Source organism: Phalacrocorax carbo, chromosome 17 (assembly GCF_963921805.1).
Source record: "Phalacrocorax carbo chromosome 17, bPhaCar2.1, whole genome shotgun sequence".
Taxonomy (NCBI): Eukaryota; Metazoa; Chordata; class Aves; order Suliformes; family Phalacrocoracidae; genus Phalacrocorax; species Phalacrocorax carbo.
In genome coordinates, this window is record NC_087529.1 from 6,358,580 (window position 1) to 6,379,263 (window position 20,684).

Below are 20,684 nucleotides of genomic sequence, written 5' to 3' on the forward strand. Positions count from 1 at the left end.
GCTCTTGAACATAGAATTTAGAATTGTCAAATGCATGGTGAAGAACTGGAGAATAAAATGGACTGACTTTTTGTTACTCGACCCAGCAGGGGCCTTCATTTGTCTTGGAGTGTCCTGCTGTTATTGTAACACCTATTAATTATTACCAGCAATAGCAATACAGAATATATTCTGATGTAACTTTCCCTGTAAAAAACAGACAATGAAATTCCAGTAATTCAGACTCACGGTATGAACAATTCCCTTGCATTCTAGCCCCAAAGTCAGGAACTTGGTTCACAGCAAATATTTGAAGCGACAGATGTTTCATAAAAACATGAAAATCAATTGCAAATATTTTATTTAAGAAAAAACCCAATTAATTGGTTGAAGAATAAATAGTAGTTTTCTGTCTGTACTACTTGTGGCACTATCTTTCAGGAAATGCAAAAAGCATTCTGATTTATACAAATTCTGAAGTCTTAATATCGGGCTGTTAAGGGCACAGAATTTTGTATTATTCATTTGCTGTGTACAACAAACTATCTGTGGTGTAAAGGCTATTGATTCCTTTGCATTAGAGTGCATTATAATGGTCAACAGTAATGTGTTTCAGAAAGATTTTTAAAACTAAATGTTGTCTTATGTTCTAGAAAAGACTATATTGGTTATATATACTCATATCCAAATCAAACCTACATGGTGTGGTATATATTTGCTTAAGTATCAAAATTTTAACTGAGCCGGGTGGTGAATGAAGCTGGTCCCTGGAACCTTTTCTAATTGTATTTGTATGTCTGAGCACAAAGAAAGGCTCAGCCAATAACCACGTCAGCAAGAGAGCAGTCTGTATCACTGCATCATTTTATAAGCATTTCTTATTCTCCCCAATGTTCCCCTTGAATAGGTAAATGGTTACTTTGAACTCTGGAAAACAGGATGAGGCTAGGGGTCTGTTCTGCAAGACTTCCAGCTCCTGTGAGCTTTCTTCCCTGTACAGGTGTGCAGGGTATCCAGGAGCAGGGCAAACACCGAGTTCCCTGAGATGACTGGTTCACCGGTTCACTCTGCACTAGAACCTGTTTGAACTGACAGAAGAGGCTTTGTCATGGAGAGTATAAAAGCAGAAACAAACACAAAACGCCCAATGGATTCAGTGGAGCAAAGATCTTACCTAGAATTGCTTATTAACTTTTTGCTAAAACAAACCTCTAAGGGCTAGGTCTCATCCTCCTCATATTCAGAAACTCCTCCAACAGTCCCATGGGCTGGCAGAGAAGTAGGGGCAGCAGCATTTGGCAGAGGGGCAGTGACAGCTGGAAATTCTTAACACCTGCAGCCAGCTCAGCTCTGTCTGGAAGGGGGTCTCACTGTTTGAAATGTCAGCCTTAAAACCAGTCTAAGACTGTATGGAGTGAGGAGTTACTCAGGCCACAGACGTACACTCTCCTCCAATGCTGTCCTGGCTGGAGATGGGATTGCTGCTTGTCCTTGACCAGCACCTGCCACTGGGAGGGACTGCATGAACACTCTCTCCTCCACGTTGTATTGGGTCTGTGTGGCAAGGTTTTGGTAGTGGGAGGGCTACAGAGGTGGCATCTGTGAGGAGCTGCTAGAAGCTTCCGCTATGTCCAGTAGAGCCAATGCCACCTGGCTGGCCAAGGCCGAGCCCATCAGGGATGGTGGCAGCACCTCTGTGATAACGTATTTAACAAGGGGGAACAAAAAAAAGCCAAACTCTGCAGCTGCAGCTGGAGAAAGGAGTGAGAATATGTGAGAGGAGCAGCCCTGCAGGCACTGAGGCCAGTGAAGGAGGAGGGGAGGAGGTGCTCCAGGCACCAGAGCAGAGATTCCCCTGCAGCCCGTGGTGAAGACCATGGTGAGGCAGGCTGAGCCCCTGCAGCCCATGGAGGTTAGCGGTGGAGCAGATACCCACCTGCAGCCCGTGGAGGATCCCATGCCGGAGCAGGTGGATGCCCAAAGGAAGTGGTGACCCTGTAGGAAGCCTGCGCTGGAGCAGGCTCGTGGCAGGACCTGCAGGCCCATGGAGAGGGGAGCCCACGCTGGAGCAGGTTTGCTGGCAGGACTGGTGACCCTGCGGGGGACCCACACCGGAGCGATTCATGAAGAGCTGCAGCCCGTGGGCAGGACCCACGCTGGAGGAGTTCATGGAGGATTGTCTCCCGTGGGAGGGACCCCATGCTGGAGCAGGGGAAGAGTGTGAGGAGTCCTCCCCCTGAGGAGGAAGGAGCGGCAGAGTTCAGTGATGAACTGATCGCAACTCCCACTCCCTGCCCCTCTGTGCTGCTGGGGGGAGAGGGAGAGAATTTGGAGGCGAAGTTAAGCCCAGGAAGAAGGAGGGGTGGGTTGAAGGTGTTTTAAGATTTAGGTTTTATTTTCTCATCACTCTACTCTGATTTGATTGGTAATAAATTAATTTTCCCCAAGTCGAGTCTGTTTTGCCCGTGACAGTAATTGGTGAGTGATCTCTCCCTGGCCTTATCTCAACCCACAAGCCTTTTGTTGTATTTTCTCTCCCCTGCCCAGCTGAGGAGGGGGAGTGATAGAGCAGCTTTGGTGGGCACCTGGAGTCCAGCCAGGGTCAACCCACCACACACGTGCCAACAAAGTCAACCAGCTTTATCTCATCCTCACCTTCCTCACTGGCTTGAACTAAGTTGGCTCATTTTGCTGATGGTGGGTAGATAAGAGGGCACGCCTCAAAACAGTTACCCATTTTTCCCAGCAAGTCTATTGCAATGCTTACAGACAGTGCCTATACATCACAGCAGTGCAAGCAGAGCACTCCCTCCGCTGACATACCTTTCAAATTCCCAGCAGACAGCAGTTCTGGGATTGCTGAAGGCCAAACGACTCCTGCTGGGCCTTTCCTCCATGAGACTGTCAAATCTTCTTTTTCAACTCTTTATGTATTTGACCTCTAAGTATCCCACAGCAATCAGGCAGGAATAATATCCACTTAAGGCAATACAGCCACAATCTTCATAGGGATCTCTACATTCTGCCAAAATCTAAACAATAATAATTCACGAGGGGGCAGGAAAGGGCTTAAGCTTACTGATACGCTTACAAAAAACATCTCAAAAAGCCAGAAAGTAATCAGGGGTGATAAGATAAGCTGAGAGAGAAGCATCTTGGGAACTTTTGACTTAGGGAGAAAAAGGCAGGCTATTTCTTCCCTTCAGAATTTACTAAACAAAACAAACAGTTCTTCTTCCTGTTTCTCATAGTATTTTTCCCAGAGCAAATCTGTTCCCTAAAAGCAAACATGACTTGCTGTAGTATTCCCAGATTTTAGACAAGGGGAAACTTCAGAGGTTGAATGGCAATGTTGGAAATTCTCATAGTGTTTCCCCCAAACTCTTTGGAAAATTCCAGCCAGTATTTGGTAAAGGTTGGTCTTTCCCAGTGCTCTCTGCTTCCTTTTAGTTGTTTCCTCTTCTTCCTAGGTTCAAAACAAAGTGCTCTGAGGCCCACTATCCTAGAAGCGATCTGCTGTCCTAGGAAAAAACACGGTATCTCTACTATTAATTTTTGTGCTAGACCCTATCTGTTGGATAGATGAAAACTCACATGATTTTGCCCTCCAACAGGCAGATACGCGACAGTTTGTAACTAGTAGTTAGATATTATTTGCAGATAAATCATTCCAAGTTCCCTATGTCCAGATAACTTCTGAGCTGTGGTACCATTTCTTTAGCAGTTCTTGGCAATCTCATGCTTATGTTTTGGGATGTTTTAAAGGCACCTTAGCAAGACCTTCTTAATGCACTCCCTTAAGCTAAAGTAAACTAGTAAACTAAAATAAGAAATTACAGTCTAAGGCGTTCACAAAGTCTTGTCAGGCTTTAGTGTGAATGCCAATGGTTTTTCCTCACTAAAAATTTCCTGATGTGGCTGTCAGAAGTGGCGCTAGTGGCAGGAGTCACACGTAAGAGGAAAGTCCCTACTATCTGCTCTATTCCCTCTCAGCATAGGTTTACACCTACTAAACCCTGAAGAGCCAAGCCACTAGAAGTACGAGTTGGAAATTTATCTATGTGGGAACAGTCCCTCTCATGAAATTTCCAGACACCAGTATTTCTAGCCAAGCCAAAAAAATGCCACTTCAATCACTTCCTTGGAGGTATTATGGCACTTCTGCTTTTTGCCTGAGTAAGAGGATGGGGAACCAGATGAGAAATTTGCGGCACACAGAGCAAATGACCTGGCCAGATCTGCAGTAAAATCCACACTAATTCTCAACTCACTCACTTTGTCCTTTACTCCAGAGTAAAGGCGTTGACCCTATGTTGTTAGATAGCATCATTGAACAACACAACTTCCAATAAAATTCCCTTTAAAGCTAGAAGCCCTTAAGCATTTCCTTTCTTTCTGATATGTTTTACCCTTTAAGATTCAGTTAATTTCTAGATACCACCTACAATTTACTCAGGAGATCTGGGCCTCTATTTTATTATGCCTGAACTGGCTCTTGGAGGCGACACTTCTCTTGGCTTCTTGCCAGAGAATATGTTGGGTTTTTTCCCTCCTATATCTTTATGTTTTGCTTTTCTCTACTTTGTATTTTCTACTCAAATTATTTATTTATTAACCTATCTTTTTTTTTCCTCTTACTCCCTGAAGTCTCTGTTTCACACTTCAATTTCTTCTCTTCATTCCTCCCATCCCACTTTCTCATTTTCACCAGCATTTCTCCAACACTCCAGCAGTGCCTCAAATATGCTAAGTGATACTTTTAAATTTCTATTTATCAGTTTTGGTCCAGAAATCCACCCCCACTTATGGAGCCATTCCTCTGTAAGGCGCGGGTTTGGTTTCAAGTCCTGATGGATAGGGTATAATTCTGGAGGAAATGTGCCAAATCTGGGATCAGCGTCAAAAATATTTTCCTACTGTTCTTAAGTGAAGCTAAACAAACAAGCTTAAGTAAATGAGGAAGGAAGGGAGGAAGGAAAGGATCTGCCAAGGTATTGGTAAGAGGTGACTTAATATTTCTAAGCTACAAACCCCTTAAACATGGGTTTTAATCTAAGAGCTGGCAGGCTCCCAACGAAAGCTGTGCAGCCTCACTGGCAGCGCTACAGCTCCTTCTCCATTGAGATACTTGGTTGTTCCACCCCCTTTTGCACGGTCTCCAAGAGGACGCTGCTCTGACAGGTTTGTCCATTAGAGGGCATTAGAGGCCACTAAAATCCCTGAAGTTTGAACCAGCTACAAGAGAGGAAAAATCGACCGTATTTCTTTTTGTTTGATAAGAGAGTGGTGGTTTTGTATTCTTTCCACGCCGTGTATCATATTGACTTATCTGACATGTGCTGGACTGATTTCAAAAGGTGAAGAAACTTTTTCTGAAAGATTAAGCCATGGATTTCATTTTGTATTCTCTGCTTCCCAATTCCTCCCTGACTGCAATAGGATCTGTCAAATATGAGCAGACCAAGCAAATGATCTGACTAGACTAGTAGTAATCACAAAATGATAGATTATGATTCAGAGAAATTAGAGATTCTATACAAAATATTCACACTGGAAGTTTTAACCCGGAAAGTCTAATCAGCAAAGGATAATTAAAATTGTAGAACATTGTTGTACGCAATCGATTTCTAAATGCAAACAGTTCTACTCCAGTAGAAATCTCATTTGGGTGCAAAACACCAGGAGTTTAATCCCTGATACTTGATCTGATACAAAGAAATTGTCCATTATCAAGGTGTCATAAGAGCTCAGATATTCTAAAGGAACTTAATGGAACAGATTATTTTCTGAAACTGAGGATTATGCCATGCACTGGAAATGGATAAAGACATATTAAGTTAGTGTCTGCCATTTTGCCTTAGAGTTATAAACAAGCTCCTTGTCAAATCCTAGTTAAAATTTGTTTGATCACAATCTCCCCCTCATGTATGTGTTTAGGTTCTGAAAACTTCAGAGGAATGAGATCAGTTTGTGTATCTGCTTTTTTTCTTCCCCTAGCAAGAAATGCCTTTCCAAGATATAACAGTCATTTGCAGAGGTTAAGTTACTTAAAGATTATAAAGCAATATTTTAATTGTTCTGGATGACTAATCAGCTCAGCCTAGATTATCACATTGCCCCACAAGATAATTCAATGTTATCACTTCCTTTCCCTGAAATCGTTTCCTTACTTGTTTATCATACAACAGGGGTCAAAAAGAGGAGAGGAAGACCAGATAGGCCTTGTGACTTTAGTACTGACTGATGTTTTCTGGCATCTTTTCTGAGTTATCTCACAGAAAGGGCAGGAGTTTTAGTTACAGAAACAAAGCCGGAGGTCTGGAGTGTCGCTGGGATGAGACCAGGAGAGACAAAAATGCAGTACGAGCTGCAGGCCGGTCGTGAACTTCCTGTGCTCTTTCACTGTAAGGTGTTTTCATTAGCTTAAATCTTCCAGGTGAAGTGATTGTGCTTTAGTTCCTAATGGTACTGAAACACTTCAGTATTGTTTTTCTCCTTCATAACAAATCAGGAATATTGCAGATATCACAGCTGTGTTACTGGGAAGGTGCAGATTAACTCCCCATTAACTCCCTATAGTGGACGCTACTATAAATAACACAAGCTTTTACCTCCTTCTCTTAGTTGTACCGTGATTAATTGTTTTTTATGTTTTTAATCTTCACCCGTATTGCTGTGTGTTACTGCAATGCAGGACAGCTGCCTCTAGCCAAAGCTTTGCGTGGCTATAGCATATGGTCATCTGTGTGTAATGACCAATGATACTCATTATCTTTGTTGTTACTGTGTCTGTGGCTTGGGATTTTTTAACTGCTTACACAAACTGCTCCCCAGAGAAAGTAGTCTTGGTTTTCTAGACTGTGAATTTCTTTTTGGGACCCTTATTCTGTTTCATCAGGAAACACTAAATGGTATGTGTTCCTTCTTACCTGTTTTGGTTTTTTCCAGCAGCCTTTTGCCTTTGCTGTTCACGGCTCTCCTGTGGTTTGTGAGTATCCCTAAGGACATCTTACGTTCCATTCCCATTTAGAGTGAATTCTCTGAATTCTGCAGCAATGAACTAGGTCTTATTACCTGAACACAGATTGTAAGATATGGTAGACCTCACATAAAGAATTTTTCTGACCATTGCTCTTGCCAGAGCACCCAGCATCATTCCAGCCCTTCCCATAAACTGGATATTCCTACACATTTAGTAAAATCACCCACTGACTCGTGCAAGGCATGTTCCTGTTCTCAAGCATTATGTGTGTATTAATCTAAGAAAATCCCTCTTAAATCTGTCAGCATTGTTGTCTGACGTCTTTTAAGCAAAATCTGTTACACTTGCACACCTATCTCACTGGTAGCAAAGCCAGCTAACCTGCTACAGGTACATCCTCCTGCAGCATGGCTCACCTGGGAACATGTAAGCTTCTCCTGTCTGTTTTTTGCTGGATGATACACACTGCACTTGCTCACAGTCTACATCTACTCTGCATTCCGCAGGGTGTGACCTGCACAGTGTTTCCACCATAAGCAATGCTCCTTCTGGGTAATGCCTTATCCTTACTTCAGGCAACATTCTTTGTAAAATCATATTATATTTGCCTAAGCGTCTTCATAAAGCTTTCTAGTGCCTCATGATCAGCTGTGTCAAAGGCTACTCGCATCCAAACAAACCGACCCAACGAGTCACAGCTGAATGCCCATCACTTACATGAACTGTGAAATTAAAACCAGTCTCAACTTGCACATTGAAAGACTAGGCCTGATACACTTTTTCCCCTGAGACTATATAAAAACCTGTGTAATTTTCATTAACTTCAGTGGAATTATTTCTCAGTTTGATCATCTGATTTTAGATTATAATCACATAGTCTCAGAGCCAGGATTTGGATTCAGTAACATGAGCACATTGGTAAAATATGTCTTTTGTTGCAGTGTCCAAGGTCTAAGCTCTGCTGACACAGCAGCATTCATACCACACTCCTGCTCGATTCAGTAATGACAAAATGGCTGGTATCAGGAATGTATGACTGACTTCTACAGGTACGAGTCAATGGTTTAGCAAGGATCTGCATAAATCCACAATTTGTGTATCTGTACTTTTATTGTAACTTACTTTAAACACAGATGCTTGTGCACCACGAAGAAATGCCACCGGACCAGCCCATTCATGAAAGATTGCCTTTTTTTCGTCCTCTCTCTTCTTAAGTGATCAGGTGCAGGTGTAGAAGAGGAACTGAAGAGGGAAAGGAGTGTCTGATGAAAAGACAAGTCTTTAAGAACCGGGAGAATCTCAACACTGGAATTTAGTTTTCTGTTTCTTAAACAACCTTTTAGTAAGCTTCATGTTAACATGTACTAATTTATAAATATTAAAGACCCGTTGTTACTGAACAGTTTTTACCAGCTGCTGCTCTATTTCCTTTCCATGAGTCATGCTATTACATTATGCTGCCCTATTTAATTTCAACTGCTGCTTAAGCTCATACAAGTTTTTCTGAAATAAAATTTGAAAAAAGCTTATTTGAAATAGAGATCAAGCAGATTGAATGGAAGGTGTATGGCACTGCCCTGTGGATACAATACAGGCTGGTTTGCTGGGCTTCCAAATAACGCAGAACAGCGTGGAGTCCTCAGTTGCAGTGTCTTAGAGCTGCTGTTAAATGGAGCTGAAAATTGAGAATGAAGCTTACCTAGGCCAGAAAATAACCATACTACTATTTGAAAATCCGTAAGAAGAAACATAGGAAGGTAAATTTTAACCCCACTGAAGTTAATTAGACTTGAGGGTCATCCTTTACCTGGATGGATGGATGGATGGATGGATGGATGGATGGATAGATAGATAGATAGATAGATAGATAGATAGATAGATAGATAGATAGATAGATAGGTATTTGCTAAATTTACATATACTTGCTAAGCAACCAGGGGTTCTGTTTTTGCTACTCTCTTTGAAGCATTGCTGTACTTGGCACTGAGCAATGCTTTTGTCAATGGCAAAATGTGACCTGGCTGGCACTAATGTCAAGACCTCCATCTCAAGTAATAATTAACTGCCTGCCTGCTACCTCATAGTGAAGTCTTACATAAATTCTAGGAAGCAATGCAGAGGTCTATGGTACCACCTTCTACATCTTTTCTTTTGTAAAGATAAAGCCACAAATAAAAAGGATAGTAGGAAGGATCTGCCGGACATGTTGAGGGGTGTTTCTTGTTTCTAAGAACAGTGGGCATCTAGTTATTTTTAATTGTTAAAGCAACAGCATACGTGTCAATGTGAAGGATCCCAGAACCATGGCCCTCTTGTGAACTCCACGTTAACATTTGCACTTTCCTGGTGAACCCTCGGCTGGTATCCAAACATAGGTCCAGTCTTTCTTTCTTATTAATTTTTTAATTATCTGGACACGTGGGCAGTGAAAATGTTGGAGAATCAAACTTCTGGCCACTAGTAGCTATTGTTGCCCTAAACTTGAACCTGACCCTTTAAGGTTCTGGGCAGTCATTAACCCGTTTTGCATTTTTGTAATCTTTTTTTCATTATGGGTGTGATCTTGCAGTACTGCAGGTCCACAGATTTCCTAAATAATATCATGTGGCTTAAAACCAGTAGTGAAACAAAGACACCACCTCTGCCTTACTTGCAGTAACAAGCAGGAAGAAAGCATTCCAAAGCTCAAAGGGCAGGGAAAAATGCCAAACTCTTTTGAGAGTATGTAGTATGACAGGAAAAGCCAGCTCCAAAAGAAAGGAGAGAGAAGGCAAGAGGAGAAAATACTTCCTAGCTCAGTAAGAAAGGAAAGGAAAAGACAAGGTTACACCTGTGAAGCACGCGAGCTTCCCCCAGCTTAATCCTGTAATGGAATGGCACTTAGAATATTTTGCTGGGTTAGGCTGGCAGAAATGAAGTGGTCAATTCATCTTTTCCTTCCATATATAGAAATAGTTACACTGCTATAAAAGTCTATTTCTGCTCTGAAAAGCAAAAATATTATGCAGCCTTGTGCACTTTTACAGCTGTGTAGCTGTGTCTTTATCAGAACTTTCACTGGCACATTGATCTAAGTTAAAAAAAGAAATTTACACCCTTTCTTGGCACAGCCATGGTAGTACAACCTTCAAATATAGACCAAAAGGGCACTGACTGTGCTGTCTTGTGAGATAGAAGGCTTTATCACACTAGCATGGAAGAGATTCTAATTGCAGTTTAAAGATTAGAAGCTGCACAGACATAAATTGAGCATGAGTAAGTCTGCCCAGCCTCCACGTGGCAGCTTTATCACCCTTACGCTGAGGTTGAGTAACACAGCTATAATGTGCTGTTTGCGTTGCAGTGGCTTGAAGGGACTCCCACTGAAACTTAGATCCCTTTATACTAGGTGCTGTACAAATACAGATTAAAAAGAAATCCATTCCTTGCAACCCTAAAAGATGAAAAAGGCAAAAGTCAAGACAGCAAACAGAAGCATGGAAAGCTGGTGTGGCTGACTCAGTGGTCATGCAGCAAGTCAGTAACACAGCCATGAGTACAATACCAGTCTCCTGGCTCCCAGATCAGTGCCCTTCCTGCTAGAAAACTGTCTCTTCACCAGATCCTCAGAAAACAGCTGAATTGTCTTTAGAAGAATGTAGGCCTGGAGCTTAGCAGCGTAAGTGAGGATAAACACTAATTAGTAGCTTCTAATTTGGACACTGTAGCAACAAAAAGTGAGTTTACCCGGTTTTTATTTACTACTATAGCAATGGAAGGTACTACTATATCATTAAGATCTACCCTCATGTTGCCATATTACTTGACAGCACTGCCTTGTGCATTCTGACGGACACTGCTATCAGCCTTCTAATTGCGCTGTAAACCCTGTTCAGTGGCACAGGATGTTTACAGCACATGATGTTGCATCGATGCCTGACTAGGCACTATCACATGATGCCACAGCACTGCGTCCTTCATCGATTCTACCACACCAGCTGCGGGACCAACGGCTCATCCAAAGCCCTGGTTTCTGTTTCCAGTGAAGCAGCAGTGTACGATGGAGTCGCCTCCTCTTGCAGGGGCTGCTCTTCTGCAGATCTACGGCTGATGCTTCACCGTTTCTCGAGTGACATTAGGCCTGTCACATAGCACAGGTTTTGACTGACTGAACTGGCACCCATGCAGTATACAAAAAGGTCTCAGCTGAGAAGGGAAGACCTGGGGAGACGACAGCGGCTGCCCAGACAGGCTGTCTCCCAGAACAGCCGCTGTCACATCCCCCCTCTTCCCACCCAGCGGAGGGCCAGGAGCCAGCCTGGCTTCCAGAAACCCAGGCATTAGCAAAGATGACAGAGGAAGCACAGTCCTTGTCCATCTGCACTACCCTGGTCAGCAATATGCAGCACTAACGCTTACAGCTGGTCCTATGCAGGGCTTTTTTGCAGGAACATTACTGATGTTTTCTGCCTTCATGAGAGAGTTACTGCTTCACAACCAGTGTGTTTTCCTACAGCAGCGTGCCCTACATGTGGATTCTGGCCTGAAGTGAAAAACCAGCTAAGAAGATCTACTGAGAGTATCCAGAACCCATGTAATTCAGCATCCTGTGTGTGAAGCTCCAGCCGTCAGCCTCAGTAGGAACAAAAAGATAGCACCTAGGTTGAAGTACTGGACTCTGGTTCTGCAGGAGTTTTAGTTCTTCCATAGACTATTCCACACAAACTTTGGTAAATCCTTGATCTTCAGTCTGAATTTGTGTATGCATCTATGAAACAATGCTAATAGTAACCAGTAGTCAAAGCCGTTGTGAGCTTTAAATCCTTAATGTAATAATTTTCTGTTTGTGGGAATACCAAGTGTGATTACCACGTCTGACTGAAAATCAGTATTTATAGCCCAAATTCTACAATGCATATTTTTACTGTACAGTGTGTTACTGAATTAGTGTATATACTTCCTCTTCATGACTGGATATAGGCTTAAATTTCAGGCCTTGAATGAACACTCTGTCTTTCCTGTGCCTTTATTTAGCAGCAGCCTTTTCCCGTTCAACACTCCAGTGACCAGACCGTTCACAGAGCTGAAGAGGCAGCATGCAGCTGCTGTGAGACAAAATGTTCAGCCACAATTACATTTGTTCTGCAGCCGATCAATCCGTCTGTAGGTCTGAGCACGTACATCTCATTCCCCGTTTATGGTCATCAAAATGACATCTGACAAAAGGGTAAATTATGCTCCCCCAAAATTCTGTTTTACTTTAGTGGGAAACCTATTGCTATTGTCAAGGCTTATTTGTTCTACATTTTCTGTACAATCTGTAACTTCAAGAGAGATATAACGAGCGTGTAACTAGGAATCTTGTCAGTCTGTTTCAGGAAACATTTATAAACAGTACAAAACAGATCCTGGTTAAAATTGAAGCCATACCCGTGTACACACTGCCCACTACACTGATACACAAGATAGTTATTATGTACTAACTTGTGTATTTTCAGTACTAATGGCAACACTGAGCTTTTACTTTTCATGCTACAGAGGCTGCTGGAATAATGAAGCACATAATTACATCCAGCCACTCTTTAGTACTCAAATTACAAAACCAGATTTCTGTGCCAGGCCTTCAGGAAGTAAGACATGGAAGGAATCTCACAAATAACCTGCAATTACATTAATGCAGAGACCAGGTCCTTCCCTTAAAAGCTATCAGATTCACTGGAGTGACCCCATCTGGCTGACCACAGAGCCAGATGTGACACTTCAGTGGAGAAAAAGGTAATGCAGGAGGTAAATCACAACAGTCACAGTTCTGGTGCCTCTGATTCCAGGTCTGCTTAGAAATAGATAAAATGAAACAAAGCCTTTGGTGTGGAGGCAGTTAAAGAGGGGATCTGTGTCTGTGTCGCTACAGCTTATTCCTTTAACTTACAGGAATGGGCTGTGCTCACATAAGGTACTTTTACATGCTTACAGCTCTGCTTGCAGTATGAGCCTGTAGTGTTTTGACTATGTCTATTTCCAGATTGTTTTCCTTACAATCACAGAAAACTGTCTGCAGACTAGCACTCAGATTTGCACAGATCAAACTAAGATGTCAAATGACACTGCTCAACTGTCACATTACAGAAATTTGGACAAAGTGAACAGAAATCTGGTGGGGGAGCCAGAACTAAAGAAGACGACATTACTGAAAGGCTCGACATGGCTCGCTTGTCTTTAAACTACATTACTATGTGTCTGTAGAAGTGCTGTTACCAAAACCTGATTTTTTCTAGGCCAAAAGCTCCGCAGATAGCCTGCAGAATGCAATTCTTGCAAGAAAGGATAAAACATATGGTGAGAAGGAAGCTCTGTTAATCTGCTCCTATGAAAGGAACTAGATAAACCTTTTCTAAACACCTTCTAAACACCGTTTCTACCTCTGGTTATTAACAGACCTTTGCTCATTTGCTTGAAATCTTTGCTGCTTATATTTCCTTCCTTCTTTTTTCTTCAGTGTTCTTCAAACATTGCCCCAGTTCTTCAATATACATTTCCTCATGGCTTTCTCTTCAAACTGCAAAGACACAGAGAAAATGTGCTGCTGGACATTCCCGCTACTGTGAAAATGAGTAACAAACTCTTGCAAAAAAGTTAGAATACAGGGTCATGTCTGATACTAATCTCTCCCAAATCGTTGCCAGATTTTATACAAAACCTTGTTCTTCTAATCTTGCCCGATTCCTGTTCCCCTAACCTGTTTTTCCTTCTTCTTCCCCTGTCATGCTTTGATTCATGACTGTGTCTATCAGTTATGTGAGTTCTGAGTCAGTAATGTAACTGAGAATACTCATGTTTTCGCAAATGTCACTAGTCACCTTTACTAACCCCACCTGTATTTTATTCTGAATAAAATGTCTCTGCCTGGAGAAATTCTGTCCTCTGAGCTGCAGATATGTTTGTGGGAATTCTCCTGAAAGCAATGAGAGGTATAAGTGTTTCCTAAAACATAAATTTTGTCTTAGGGCATTACTTTTGTTTGCTTTAATATCTGTCTTTATTATTTATTCAAGTTAATATTCTAATATTTACTTTAAGACTCCTTTACCCCACTCTTATCTGTATACACTGGGCGAACACAGGCACATGTTCTCAGTGCAACATAAAAGGCTCCATTGCAAATAAGCTAGTTCTTGTTTTCTCCCCTCACTCTTATACCTATTTCCAACATTTTTACAACCCATCAAAAATGGGGGCTGGAAGAGGTCTTAAGAAATTATTTTGTCCAACCTCCAGCTTCAAAGAACCTCCATGTCTCTCAAATTCTTCACCTTTTCTGTAGCCCCTGTAGCAACAAGCCTGGACACAAACCACCCAAATATTTTAAAGCTCAGTCCCACATCAGCTCAGGCCCGTCTCTGATCTATAAGAAAACACTCTTTATTTATAAGCAACCTGCTCTTTCCCAGCTCTGCCGCAGCAGGAATGCAGCCTTGTCTGTTTCCAGGCAGAAGCTGCCAGACACAACCCTGTAATTCCCCAACATGCTGACTTTTTCTGTTCTTATTATTTTATTGATCTGCTTTACAGAATGTAGGTAATATATCCCTTTCATTTTTCCTATTAAACTCAACTTGCTTTTCTATAAATTGAACTTGTAGACAATTTATTGAAATTTACAATGATACCCTTCATGCAATTGATTTTTCCCTCTGCTTGTGGAATCCTGCTAGTCCAATGCCAAAACATGTATCTCATAAAAAGCAAAAAATATTCTTCCTATTGTAAACATGTTCAGCATTTTATTACTGACTACATCCTAGGTTAGCATAAATCACTGTACGTTTCTGCCTTGGATTAGATATTAGAAGATATTAGAAGATGGAAGAAGAAATTAGATATTAGAAGAAAAAGATATTAGAAGAAAAAGAAGGAAGGCTATTTCATATTTATACAAAAGTGTACGGGTCTAGAACGATTCAGAATATTCCCTGCTATCTTGTTATCTATTACACTCAGAGCCGGCCAGGACATAGCCCTTATTCTGACTTGTTATGTGACTGCTTTGACATTCCTCTGGTCTCACATCAGCTTCCCAGTCCAACCCTTTTCGGCTCATGCATGACCGCATCAGGCGGAAGAGAGTTCACATCCCCTCAGCGCTTGCAGGGGCAGCACTTTTGCTTTGAACGGTGCAGCTTGTTACCCATGGGGACATTCAGCTCTTCTAGCTTGTACGTACCAAATACTCCTGGGTGCTTTCCCTTCAGAGCAGTGAAGGCGGATGCTGCTGAGGACCGAGGACAAGAACAGTCCCTGCCTCAGAGTCAACGCCAAGCACAAGCAAGTGCTGAAGTGAGGGCTGCAGAGACGTGCTCTGCTTCCTCATTGCCTTGCCTTGCCTGCCCGCCCAGAGCCTCTGCCCCAGCTTCTCCTCCCCAGCAGGCTCTGGCTGCAATATTTAATTGTGCTGTACTTATCAGGAGCAGAGAATGAAAGCAGGACAGAAGAATAAGCAGTCCAAGAAAGGTTATTTTAAACCTGGCAGACAGGGCTTGTTGCAGACCAGAACACCAGCTGGATAGATCCTCCACCTCCGTATCAAAGTGAGATGAATGTTCTCGCAAGGTGGGTCTGTCTTATCTGACAGCAGTGCTGTGCTGAGAGCTTTTGATCAGCCCTGCCAGGCAGCTCCTGCTGCCCTGAAGATTAAAATCAAATTAGGAATCTGGCATCTTGTGGAAGAAAGCGGAGCAAGTTTGCAAAACTAATAAAAAATGGAGGGGATTGAAGTATAGCTCTCAGCAGCCAAAAAAGAGCTAAGCCACGTCCGCCTGGAGTCTGCAGCTGTGCTGGCAAAGGCAAGGGGGGCCAAGAGGCATCATCTCTCAAACAGCTTCTGGGCTGCCTGCCTACGCTGCTTTGTGGCGAGAGGAGATGGCAGGAGAGAAGAGGCCTCTGCTGAAGCTCTGAATTTATTTTATGTGCATTCAACAGGAAGCAGGACCTTTGCTCAAATTCTGTCTAGCATTGGCAGGAATTTGTGTTGAGGAATGTCTCTGCATTCAGTCAAATGACACGTAGTCATTGCTGAAGGGCACTGTCCCTGTCCTCACCCTGCATGAATACCAGTATGTCACCAGGCCTGATTTTCTATTCTTTAATACCTCTGCCTTAATTTATATAATTCCCTCATGTTATATTTTGCTTGGTTGTAGGAGGCTTCTAAATCTACAGGGTAGAAAAGAAACTGACCCACAAAATAATTCAGTATTCAGCCATAATATTTTGCAGTTTTTATAAGATTTAGCATCTCTGCCTCAGAGCACTATGTTACCATGCCCAAACTGAGTTGGTTATATTTAAGTTTGGTTTAAGTCTGGGCTTAATGACTTATCCAAATTCACCTAGGAAGCAGGCAGCAAAGTTAGGAAGATAAGCTAGCTCTTCTGATTCTACATCCCATGCTTTGACCACGAGGCCTTGTATCCTCTCCGACTTTAATGAATCAATTAGAACAATGTTTTTGACCCTGGTTATAATGAGAGACTTGGTTTTGCACCATTGTAAATAATCAGATATAATTACAGAGTGAGGGCATTGAAGCCAAAGGAATACAAAACAGCTCAGTAACATTTCTCACTGCACAGGGGAAAAGAATGTCATTTCAAATCATGCGGAAACACTACAGACCAAGTGCCTGCGCCTGCCAGGCATCACGCTCCTCCTGCATGGAGCCTGAATGCCTTCAAACAAATTTAAGTTACCGGCAGTTGAGTTCAGAGAAAACACAGGCTGAAGAGGAACACATAAAACTAGCACGTTTTAGGAAGGATTTTTTTAAGAAGTAGTGAAATAGCTGTATGGTAGAGGTCAGTGATATTTGAGATTATGCTGACATATATCAGGGTGTGGATATAGCGAGGCCTACTTGCTTTCTCTGTAATACACAGACCCCTTTCTACTCTCCTCGTTTAGGACAGTTCAAGTTCAAAACTTCCAGTATGGCCTTCAGCCATCTGAGGTAACAGCTCATGTAAGTTCAGTGGGTAAATTTAGCACAGACGTTTCTGAAAGCAGCTCCCTTTCGAGGTACCCATGACTAGCTTACAAAGAAGGAACAGTTTTGAACTGAAAAGGAATAAACCCAAACCTCTGTCTCCCTTATTCCAGTGCAGCTACTCATCACAAAAGCACTGAATTCACCACACACACTAAGCCATCTGCTCTCCTTATTATACCCAAAGATGTGGTCCAAAAATGATAAAATCCCAAAGAGACCAAAAGAATGCAGAGAAAAACATTACAGTAGTCTATCTCTAATATTCCATCTGTGAACTTTTCCACGGCATACTCTTTTAGGAGACCTTTACAGATTAACCCGTTAGGATCCAGACATGCATCAGTTTATAACCATCTACAGAAAACTAATTCTAATTTTCATGACAGGCAATGGTGAATAAGCTACAGAGAAATAGGGGAGAAGGGGACAGATAAATGACAGCTCAAAATTACAATAAGGGAGATAGTCTTGTCTAGTGCATGAGGTGCCTGTGGGAAAATCAGAGGATTATGCTCCTGGCTGCTGCATGATGACCCTGAGAAAGTAGCTTCATGTCCCTGCTTCCCTTCCTAACCATTGTTTGTCTTGTCTGTTTAGACTGGCCCTCTTCAGGGCCATAAGTCCCATATTAAGCAGCTGAACTGTGCTGATATTACTTGTTGTCACCAGGCAAATAACAACATGTACATGAAATGAGTAACAGCTGAAAGTGTGTCAGTCACAGCAGCATTTCATGGCAAAGAATACACTATAGCAAGGGCGGCAGGGAGACACTGAGAGGGGCAAAGACCACTTAGAGTTTAAAAGAAATATTTACAGTATATTAAATTGGAAAGCCTAGTACACAAGGTCTCATACACTCTTAACAGTTCCTTGCAGGGCTGGGGTGTCGCTTTATTTGTATGTCAAGTTTTTCTAACCCTTCAACTTGTGGGGCTGTCACTTGGACCACCTTCAGCTTCTGCTGAACTTCAGTGCTGTTTGATCACTGCTTGGAAAGTCCATTAACCTGCTATTTTGGCCTAAAGCTTTTCAAAGAGAAAAAGGAATTTTTCCACTCAATCCCCACAGTAATTCAATAAGCACTGAGCACACAACTCTCCAGGCTTTTGAAAATATCTTTTTGTTTGAGTCAGACCTTTGTTACATTCTCTCACAGGTCAGTAATCCACCCTTCTTTACATTTTTTCCTCTTAAGGAAGATTACCACTAAGGCCTGCACATGCTAAGCACAAGGCACCTTCCTCTCACAGCCACGTAACAGCTCATTACAGTCCTAGCTCCTGCTCTCTGCTGAGGACAGAGGTGGGACCTGGCAGTGACACTTGCTGCAAGAAGGGGCAAACGGAAAGTCATGTAGGATAGACTGCAATTCTCCCAGTGTAGGTCTGTGCCTATAGGGTAACCCTTCCGTCAAGAGTGCAGTTGGCAGGTGCAGTTCCCAGTGATATCTGTAAGGGCTATACCTACTCAGCCTCTCAAGAGAGAGGTTCAAGCTTTTGCTGCCTCCCCAGACCCCTAGAACCTATCAGCCACTCGGTGCTGAGTTTTCCAGGGTGCACTGTGGCAGTAACGGCAGCTAATCTATTTTGGGATTCTGGCAGCACTTTCTTCTCTCTGACCAACACAACTTCTCTGCTGCTCACCATTCTCTTCACTGCAGTTCCTTTTTCTCTTCAACCCTCTTTGCCCTCTCTTTCTTTCCCCATTCTGTTTTTGCTTTCACCTTCTCTTTTGCCTCCACTAACTCGTGCTGAACTTCCTCCGTCCCAAGGAGGCTACCGAAAACAAACAGGAGCTTGTAAATTATTAACAGTGTAGACTATAAATAGTGTATTTTTTAATGATAGCCAAACTACCAAGACGCGTGCACTATTGCACAGATCAGCTACCTTGGTCTTAGTGTGACTGGCCTTAATTGTTCCCTTACCTATCATCTGTCAGGAGTGCTTTATGGAATGACAACTGTGAAGAAGGAGGATGTAACTTGTAGGCCTGAAAAAGCACCATGGGCTTTTCTAGTACTTTGTCATATATTTTACCCTTACTGTGCTGATCTAACTTCCAGAGGTCCGTCTGTACAACCGAAACAACCACAGCTGACAGAAACTGATAGCCTCAGTGGTCCCTGAACAGAATAACCTTGTTGGGATGGTTTGCGCAAGCTGAATGGGGAACTGCACAATAAGCAGAACTTGGACAGAAACTGTGATCTAAATTCACTGCTGATCTGTACTAGGATTCATAAGTTGGAATGAACAGCCTTTCAGTGGTGGAAGCCTTCCAGCAGGAAGCCATAGCAATGGAAATCAAGCATAGCAAGCACACTGTGGAGTCTTGCAAGTAGCTAGAAGACAGGAAATGCGTGCAGCAAACACCTAGGCTTATTTTACAAAGCCCAGATAATATTACAAAGGAATACAAAGGGAAAACAGCACCCAAACCAATTTCTATAAAAGCAGCACAGTCCCTTATTTGGGATACACACTGACTGAGTCAAAAAGACTTCAACAAAGCTGATTAAGAAACTTAAAATTACAAATCATTTAAAAAAAAACCAGAGCAGAAAAACAAAAAAATGAAATGGGTGTAACTAGATTCACCATGTCAGAATATAAGAATGTTAAATGAGCAGATTCTGGTGCTTCAGCAGCCTGTAACTTGGATCTTAGAAAGTATTTTCAAGACAGGCAGACAACAAAAGTCCTTTCATTTGTGAAAGCTTATTGCAGTGTGTAAGTCTTGATGGATAAAGATGGCACTGAGTTTATTAGCTTCCCAGCTGAAGAGCAGTGTGCAGACTTGGCAGCTGCATCCATAGAGGAAGATAATGGAAAACACATAAATCAGCCTTGAGTCATTCGTGCAGCCTTGCAGGCCCTTGCAGCATGTGACTGTGTGGGGTATGCAGCCTGGTGCCACCCTTGATTCCACAGCTATGTCTCACCAGTGAAGCACAGTAAAAATCATCCTAAAAATCATCCAGTTTGGTTCACTTACAAGGGAAATAAACATGACAAGAGCGCCAAGAAAGGAAAGTATGGATTCTTTATCTCCTCAAGTTTTGACTGAGTTTTAGAAACATACATTTCACCAACTAGAATGGTTGAGCTGGTAACTTTCAGGCAGAACCCAGCTTTCCACCTCTTCTACTCTGGCTTCAGACACGAGGCAACAGCCCTTCCATCCAGGCATGAAAAGAGAAGGTGCTAGTAGTGTCTCCAGGACAGCCTGTGACACCAAACAATTTGTAATAAGCTTGCAAAAACCTCGAAATTACATCTCACAGTTTGTGTCCATAACATACAAAATGTGGACCGGGCAGTCCAAGCACTGGCATTTGGACTCCAGTTTTGTAAAGGCTGAACAACAGTGTAACTGCTGGAAATCTTCACTGTTTCAAGGTGCGTTAAAATAGGTTAAGTTATATTCCTGTTATACAAAGACTAGACTAAATGAGCTAATCATCTCTTCTGGCCCTCAAATCTATTACATTAATGAGCAGAAAGCATACTAGGAAGAAACACCAACTATTGCAGCAGTACTTATAGAAATACAGAGACTTAAAGAAATAATAAAATGCCTTTGCTTCTTTAAAAAAACTAGCCAGAAAGCCAGCAACGTGGTAACACTCCTACAAAGCTGCATAACTTGACTGCTGTCTTTTCCTGGCTATAACAGGCCCCCAAGGTAAGCAAACAG

At 42.4% G+C, this 20,684-nt stretch overlaps 2 long non-coding RNA genes across 4 annotated transcripts; one reads left to right on the forward strand and one right to left on the reverse strand.

Moving 5' to 3' along the window:
• Positions 1-319: 319 nt before the first annotated feature.
• LOC135316102 (uncharacterized) lies at positions 320-13,973 on the reverse strand. Of its 2 annotated transcripts, none has more exons than XR_010375551.1 (5): positions 13,378-13,973; positions 8,084-8,203; positions 6,909-7,026; positions 2,803-3,445; positions 320-1,067 (listed from the first exon to the last, which is right to left on the reverse strand). It is a non-coding gene; the product is annotated as an uncharacterized LOC135316102 (long non-coding RNA). The 2 variants fall into 2 exon arrangements; XR_010375552.1 differs by having other exon boundaries at positions 6,909-7,053.
• Positions 6,182-8,361, forward strand: LOC135316101 (uncharacterized). 2 transcript variants are annotated; one of them, XR_010375550.1, is made up of 4 exons: positions 6,182-6,383; positions 6,928-6,967; positions 7,903-8,010; positions 8,095-8,361. It is a non-coding gene; the product is annotated as an uncharacterized LOC135316101 (long non-coding RNA). The 2 variants fall into 2 exon arrangements; XR_010375549.1 differs by having other exon boundaries at positions 6,931-6,967.
• Positions 13,974-20,684: the final 6,711 nt, after the last annotated feature.